The following is an 8,815-nucleotide window of genomic DNA, read 5'->3' on the forward strand; positions in this document are numbered from 1 at the left end:
TTAATCTTCAACTCGTCCTTAACTTCCTGCAACATTCTACAAAGTTAGGAAGTTGATAGGGATGGAGAAGATGGTACGTGTGTAGAAAGAAGGCCTAGGAGTTAATGGGCTCTTGTCACCAAGTCTTCATCATAAGCTTTTATAGCAGCTGAGTAACTTGGCTTGGGGTACTTACAGAAAGATTTTTTTTTTCCCCCCAATACATCCGGCATCACTCAATCTCAATCTAGAATATCTTTGCTAATTTAATCAATGAAAATCCTTGAAAAATAATATCCATGTTGGAACAGATTAGAATTGCTGAAATTTGAATCCAAAAATGGACTCACTAGAGCACTCCAAGGAATTGCCAAGAACTGGAATTTGGAAGTTTGTGACAAACTATTTATTTAAGTTGCATGTGTGGCTTCTTGCAGAGGCCCAGCACACTCAACAAACCTCATGCCTTCCTAATTCTCTTATAATGACTGAGGCTGGAGGAGTGGCTGAGAAGTTATAAAATGCTTCCTGATGAATTGAGAACCAACTTGCTGTGTCCTCCTCTCCACGATTCTGCTATACCAGTGCAGAAATTGGACCTGACATTTATTGAGACCTTGTGGTCAATATTTCCTTTCTGTCATTTTTAAAAGTTCTTTATTTCACATGTATGGATGTATTACCTGAAAGTATGTCTGTCTATGGACCATATGTATAGTGCTCTCTGAAGACAAAGGAGGGCAGCCGATCCCTTGGAACTAGAACTATAGGTGTTTGTGTTGCTGGCAAGTTGGTGCTGGGAATCAAATCCAGGTTTTCCAGATAAACAAGTGTCCTTAGTCATTTAGACATGTCTTCAGCCGCTGTTTTGCCATTCTTATAACTGAAGGGTCTACTAACTCAATCCTAACCTTGAAGGCTACCCCTCCACACTCTACCATAGGTGTTCGGTGGCTGCTTCTAAGATTGAAGGTTGCCTTCCCTGTCTGTCGGCTCCTTCAAAAAGCTGTTTCAAACCTCACCTTTTATTAATGAATTGGACTCATTCTTTTCTGATGAAAACCTGGTGCTTATGTCTGTAATGCCTCTGAGACCCTGACTCGGTGTTGTGGAAGCCCAGAGCATGGTTTTTCTTTCTTTGACTGTCCATCACATTCAACCTAATGTTGGCTATACTCGGGTCTCTGTTACACACTCTTGCTTTCCTTTTCCTCCTGAAACAACTGCTTTCTATTTATGGCACCTAGTAGGTCCTAGACACCTTGTCATCACCAACCCCCAACACCACAAGGAAGGAAGCACAAAGAAATGATTAGTATAAAAATTCATTTCATAGTGGTTGAAACCTAGAGCAACAGCTAACAACCAACAAATCTGGAAGCTAAATGTACATACATTTTATATAGAAATGACAGAAATTACTCATGAGATTAAAGTTTCAGGAAATCCTGAGAGATCCATCTTAAAGATGAGGAAAAGACAAAAGTGGAATATCACAAGGAAAAGGCAGAAGTTGTGAGATGGACACTGGTTGGCAGATGTCAGTAAGCCAGAGACAAAACCAGAAAGGAGGGCACACTGAAGGATGTTTATAGAGGAAAAAGAGCGGGTGGGATGGAAAGTGACACCAGATGTCAGACTAGTAGACAGTATTGATCAGAAAAGGGGCCACGGGAGGAAGGTGATACGTATATACAAGTGCTAGTCATTATGTCCCAACTTGGATTTTTTTTCACTGTACCTGTAGCTCTCTTAATGTTATCACCATTAATTTTAAAACATGTAAATGTCACCTGCTAACTTTTCCTGAGATGAGTTTGGACATGGCAGTATAAAAATGCATAAGAACCAGAAACAGACTGGGCCAGCAAGGGTGGGGCCAAGAGTTTGTAATCTTTAGCGTCAGAATCCCTGCACATTTGGCTTTCCAAGGTGTGTACTGACACATCAGTTTTCAGTATGTGGTATTAGAAAGGGGCTTTAGGAGATAGTTAGGACAAGGAGGAGCTGACAGCTGGGTTTGATGTACAATGAAAAAGAGCTGGCTAGTCCTCTGCCTTCTGAAAGCTTAGAAAGGAGGAGGGCCAGCTGTCTTCAAGCCCAGCAGCACCCTCAGTAGATGATCTTTCACCTTGACCTTAGACTTCCAGGCTTCCAGAATGGTAAGGAATGAAATACTCTTTCCTTAGCCTCCAGGTCTGCGGTCCTATTCCAGGAGCCCAAAGTGGTAAAACTAATTAAACATTGGGACTTTTATTGAGTTGACCTGCAGATAAGTGAGAACTGAGTTCCCATTGAAGCCCATTTCTATTTCAACCCTGTACCATGACTTAACATTTGAGTTTCTTGTGAATTAGTCACTAGCATCTTGAGTTTCAGATCCCAAGTGTATATTTGGTTCATAAAACTTATATTATAAGGTTTATGAATGTGGGAAAAATTCTCTTTTCTCAAATAGGTAAGATTCCATAAACAGTGACTGAACAAACCCTCATATAGGAAGTGCCCCACTGTATGGATCAGTCATAGGAGATGTGAATGTCTGCATCTCATAGCACATTCACCAGGGACAAAGTTCTTCAACTCAGTGGTCTTTGAGTCACCATCTTGTTCCAAAGCTCATGAATACCACAGTGTACAGGTCAGAGCTAATCTAGGTATAAGAGTAAAGATGATCATAAAGGTCATAGCCCAGTGTAAACAGTAATTATGCTTAATAAAACATTCAAATAAACATGGTTAGGATTAAAAATCACTAGTGCGGAATTCACGTAACAATCTTACTAGGATACAAAATGGGTAGTGACTTCTGTGCTCCATACTTTTAAAGGAGAAGTCTCAGATTCAGACTTCCTATGCAAATTTACTCGTGTGTAAATTGCATATACACTCGTGTTTTGTCTTCTAAGGGGGAGTAAACAGTTTCCACTGTGATAGCATAATTTATTTCCCTTTCTTGGATAATTACTCTTGCTTATATCTTCACACTTAAGAAAATAGATCACTGGGAAACTCACTGTCTTCTACCATCTACTTCTGAGAGCCAATCTTCCCAGGTTCATTAAGAAGCTGATGTCAGCAAAGTATGTACTACTGAGAGCAGGGAAGTAAGATATTGGCATGTGAGGCTGAGCCTCAAATTATCAGGCTGTATGGGGAGTCCATAGGTCCTCTACCACTTCTCTACACAACTTTTTACTGTGTTCCTTCATTTTTTGAACTTTCATAGACTTATATTCATATGCTTGTTCTACAGAAATCTCTAAGATGCGTCTAATAGAGCAGCAAGAAACATACTTGTTTTTCACGCAAAACTCATTAAGAACTGAGTGAATCAGTGCAGATAGTTGAACTTAGAGCTCTGAACAAGCGTTAGGGTTAGGGTTAGGTTTAGGGTTAGGGTAACAGAAATCTCTAATGCGTAAAAAAAAAAAAAAAAAGAAAGAAAGAAAAGGGGGAAATAGTATATGTTTTTATCTCTTTGACAAAGTAGTAGAGAAAAGCTAAGGAGTGACAGTTTTCTTTAGCCCATGGTTTGAAAGTCTCACTCCCAGCCCTGGGAAACAGCCTGGGAAAAGATCCTAAAAGCGTGCTCCTCTACTAGACCTTGTCTCCTGATGACCAGTTCATCTCTGAGCTCAGTGGCTTCCTCATTGACGAGGTTGGCACCCTCATGATCCATCACCTTTGAACAGTACCAACAAGCCTACAGAGGACCCTTTGTGAGAAATACCACAAACCACAACAAACAGTAAAAGTAACTTCTCCTAAGTCATACCTAATCTGTCTACTTAGTGATCGGTCACCCACAAGCAGTGCATGTATACTAAATATTCCTCCATAGACTCTCAGTTCATCCTTTAAAACCAAGAAATAGAAAATGCGTTATTGCCATTGAATTTTCAGCTCCATTTCAAGTCTCCTCTATTAATCTGAGTAATGTCTTTTATAGAAAAAGAATCTACAATAGATATATTTAAATTGACAGGTGATCGTTGGTTTTTCAATTGGGTGGATAATGGCCCCAAAGCTAGCAGTTTCCAACCCTGGCAATCTGTATCTGACTTGTGAGAACAGTGGTGGCAGAAGTGACTAAAAATTGTGACTTGAGAAGATTATCCTGGACTGTGAAATGACCCCTTAATCCAAAGAAAGTAGAGACTTAGCATACACAGGAAGGTAATGCAGAGATGGAGAAGGGAACTAGTGACCAGACCATGATTTAGATCTTCAAATAACACTTTGGCCATCTTCAACATCAGGGTTATCAAACATGTTGCATCTAGTTTGGAGTTAAGAGGCCAAACATTACAAAGGCTGCTGTTGTAGGTGCCAGCATGGATGACATACTTGGGTCTGTGTCCAGCAAAGGTCTGAAGTGAGGCAATAACCCACCGACACTGGGGTTCTAGTTGTTTTTCTTTTGCTGTGGCACAGCACCTGACTACTGACTTGGGATTTCATTTTGGTTCATGATGTGAAAGTACAGTTCATCACGGTGGAAAGGTACTGCAGCAGGGGCGTGAGGCAGCTGGTCACCACAGGTCCAGTGAGGAGGCAGAGAGAGATGGCTGCTGATCTTAGTGTTTTGTTTTGTTCTTCCTCTCTAATCTTCAGGCCCTCGGGATGGCACTGCCTACTTTCAAGGTGTTCTCTCCCACCTCATTTATACCCCTCTGGAAATTCCACCATGAGGTGGGCCAATTAATTTTAAACTAACAACTGAAAATAATCATAACCATCAAAGTCATGGGCTATACAAAATTTTAGAATGATTTTATGTGTACATTTTTTTTACTCAATCTATAACTATTTGTTCTCCAAAAAGGATGAGCACATAAGTTTTTAAGAAAAAATGTCAGTATTTATGCTGCTTAAGCTAAAATAGCTTATATCTGCTTTGAATGTTGCTTAGCAAGCCTCTCTGGATTTATGCAAAAGTCAGATTCTACACCAGAATAAACACCTGCATGGTGGCTATCACAATCAGTAGTTTACCGTTAAAAAATAAACCCCATCTTTTCCTCATCAAATGGAAAATTACAAAAATGATAGGAATTTGTTAATGAGTCAGATAGGAATTCAGTTCAGATATGTAACTAAACTCAAGTATTGATTTCACATTTTAACAGCGTTTTCTTCTGGCAGAAGGCAAGTAGAGCAAACTTGAAGATAGGTTGGTAGAGATAAATGCAGTCTGAAGCACACAGAAAGAAAAGGAAGACAGTGAATAGAGATTAAGCGCTGTCACCATCTGGGCACAATAGGAGTGGGGAAGGGCAGAAAAGCAAAATAATGGCTGAAAATGTCAAAATTTTGATGAAAAATAGCAATATCCATATTAAAGTTCAGAGAACCCCAAAAAGTGAGCATTTGGTCACCACCACATAGAAATATTGCAGAGAAATCCTGATAGAAAAAGCTAAGATAGTATCAAGAGAAACCAACAAATCATGTCAAGGAAACTCCATTGAGACCAAGGACACACTGGTCATTGAGAACCATGGAGGACGGAAGGTAAGAGGACTACAGGCTCAAGTGCCAGAGAAAAATTAACTCTTAAACATTTATAATTGGGCAAACTCACATATGAAAGAGGAGTCAAAAGTCATCCCTAACGAGAGCTGAGTCTGTTGCCATTGGACCCACCGCTCAAGAAATGCAGAGTGGTCTTTGCAATGGAAGGAAGTAATGTACAGTAATTCAGATCATCAGAGTGATGCACGCATGAACACAGAGCATTAGTTATGCAACTGGGGGGCTGGAGAGATGGCACTGGCTGTTCTTCCAGAGGTCCTGTGTTCAATTCCCAGCAACCACATGGTGGCTCACGATTATCTTTAATGGGATCCAATGCCCTCTTCTGGCACTCGAAGCAGGCAAAGCATTAAATAAATAAATTCATTACATTAAATAAGTAAATCTTAAAAAAAAAAAAAACCTGTTTAAATAATTATGCCATTAGAACATGGGTGAAATGCATTGGCCATGTGATTGCGGTTTGGGAGTAATAGCATGCTTATGCAGAGTATTAATCGTAAACAGAGAATGGATATGAGCTGACCTGCATTAGGAACACAACATCACACAGAATAGTAACTTTGTCCGCGGAAGTATAACAACACAATGGATATGAAACGTTGTGGCCAGGACTACACAGAGAAACCCTGTCTCGAAAAAACCAAAAAACAAACAAACAAACAAAACAAAGTAGAGATGTACAGAACCTAGTTACTCAGCTCCACTACAACTCAGTTTTTCTGAGCTAACCAACGGATACCTGTCCTAATACTTGATGTTTTGATATTACACAACGCCAGAAGCTTGGTTGTCTTCAAGGGAAGGAAGCTCATTTGACTTGCATTTCTAAAGGCTGGGATTCCAATATCAAGAAGCTTCCCCTATCAGGGGTACCTCTGGAGGTATCATCCTATGGCAGAAAACAAAGGTATGTGAAACAAGATAAGAATGGAAATTCACAGCCTCCTGTCAATATATAATCAGCATTGACTCATGAGTGTTAAATTCTCCTGGACCATGTAGGCCCCAGTATCTACCCTGCACTAATGAGTTTCCAAGTCATTATTTCTCTCTATTTTCCTGCTCATTCCTCTCCACTCCATGGGAGTCCTATTGTGCACATGTCCATGAAATAGTGAGGTTAATACTACAAAGTACAGATGTATAGATCCTGGGCTCTGGTCTGTTCACAATTTCTTTTCTGTCAGAACTGGCTGTCTCTTTCAGTCTGTGAGCTGCCAATGTTACACTGGGGAGTGATTTTCCAAAGCAAGATTTGGAAAGACACATTCAGATCCCAGGAGATAATGATAGCTTTCCAAGCCATTCTCATTTTATAACAGAATGTCCAAGGATACAGTTGTATAATTTGTGAAAGAATAAAGCCTGTTTTGCCTCTCCGTTTCAGAAATTCAGGAATATCGCTGACATAGGATTGGATTATGATGAGGATCAGATGGTAGAAAGTAGATGCATAGTTATGATCAGGTGTTTATGTGTTAGGACAGTGGGGAGGTATCACCCTATACAATGTACTCTGGTGTAACCAATCCAGTCCCGCCAAAACAAGAACTTGCTACCAAGAGAAAGGTTTTAATTCTTAATGGCCTATACTTTATTTTTCTTTTAAAAACCTTTTTTAATTCTTGAGAATTGGACACATGTGTACAATGAAATGTGATTATATCTACCTCTAAATTCCCTGAAACTTCTCTGTCCTCCCGGCTATGTTTTTATAACACGCTAAGTAAAATTAGTAATGCTCATAGGTACATGAAACATGAAAATGGAGCATGGGAATCCTATCAGTGGCCACCACCACACACAAGAGAATCATTCTCCATCACCAGAAACAGCCAGTACCTCCCTAGTAAGGCATAGGACTTGGGGGTCATCTACCAAGTCAACACTGGAATTGTGGAATCGTGGCTGGCTCGAACTTCGGCAGGTCTTGAGCAGTTAGTCACAGGTACTGTAAGCTCATGAGTGTGTATCAGTAGACAGCATTTCCCAGCATTCCCTGGCCTCCTCTACCTCTTATTGCTCTTTTACTTTCAGAATGTTCCAAGAGCAGCCGGGCATGGTGGCTCACACCTTAATTCCAGCACTTGGGAGGCAGAGGCAGGTGGATTTCTGAGTTCCAGGCCACCCTGGTCTACAAAGTGAGTTCCAGGACAGCCAGGGCTACACAGAGAAACCCTGTCTCGAAAAAAAAAAAAAAAATCAAACAAACAAACAGAATGTTCCCAGAGCTTTGGTGTGCGCAGTGTTTGGATGCAGTGGGGGTATAGAAACAGAAGTCCCATTTCACGTTGAGCACCCATCCCTCAATCTCAGCCCATTGACCAGCTCTGCATCTCTGTTGGTTCCTGTTAATGGCCTACAGTTCTTACTAGCTCAATCTCCTATATCACCACTCTATGGGGGACCAAGTCGTTTGTTTTTTAAATTATTTTATTTTATTTTTTGTGCATTGGTGTTTTCCCTGCATGGATATTTGTGTGAGGGTGTCAGATCCCCTGGAACTGGAGTTACAGTGTGAACTCCCTTGTGGGTGCTGGGAATTAAACCCAGGTCCTCTACAAGAGCAGCCAGTTCTCTTACCCCTGAGTCATCCCCCCACCCCTAAGTACTAACATGAGTTTGGATGGGGACAAACTGTATTCAAACCATGGCAGTGTGTTTGTGTATATTCCTTGAACAGATGTTGCACCTGCAATTTTATTATTGTTGATGTGGGGTTTGTTTGTTTGTTCCTTTGATTGGTTGGTTGGTTGGTTGGTTGGTATGGTTTTGGTTTTGGTTTTGTAAAATAAAATAACTTCCCTTGTCTGGAGAGAAGGAGAATTGCAAATACACAAATCTCACAGTAAAATAAACTGAAAACTTTAAAAATGGCCAGGGTAGTAACTTTTACATTACTCATTATGTGTAAGTGAACAATGATTGGTTAAACTTATCATGAACTTTGTACTGTATTCTGACAACTTGTCCCAATTGTGTGATCATCCAGGGTCTGAATTGTGTTTTGTTTTTGAAATTTTTGGAAGCTTATTATTCAGTTTGAAATACATAAGCAGCTGTAGCTGTGAGATAACAGATTATGCTTTCAGTTATAATTATGAAATCCCTGTTTTATTTTAGTGATAGGACAGAAAGACTTTTATTATTTTGTTTTTTGAGATAGGATTTCTTTGTTTAATTTATTTATTATTTTCTTTATTTACATTTCAAATGGTATCTCGAAAGTTCCCCATACCCTCCCCCTGCCCCTGCTCCCCTACCCACCCACTTCCACTTCTTGGCCCTGGCCTTC

This window comes from Mus pahari, chromosome 19 (genome assembly GCF_900095145.1).
Source record: "Mus pahari chromosome 19, PAHARI_EIJ_v1.1, whole genome shotgun sequence".
Taxonomy (NCBI): domain Eukaryota; kingdom Metazoa; phylum Chordata; class Mammalia; order Rodentia; family Muridae; genus Mus; species Mus pahari.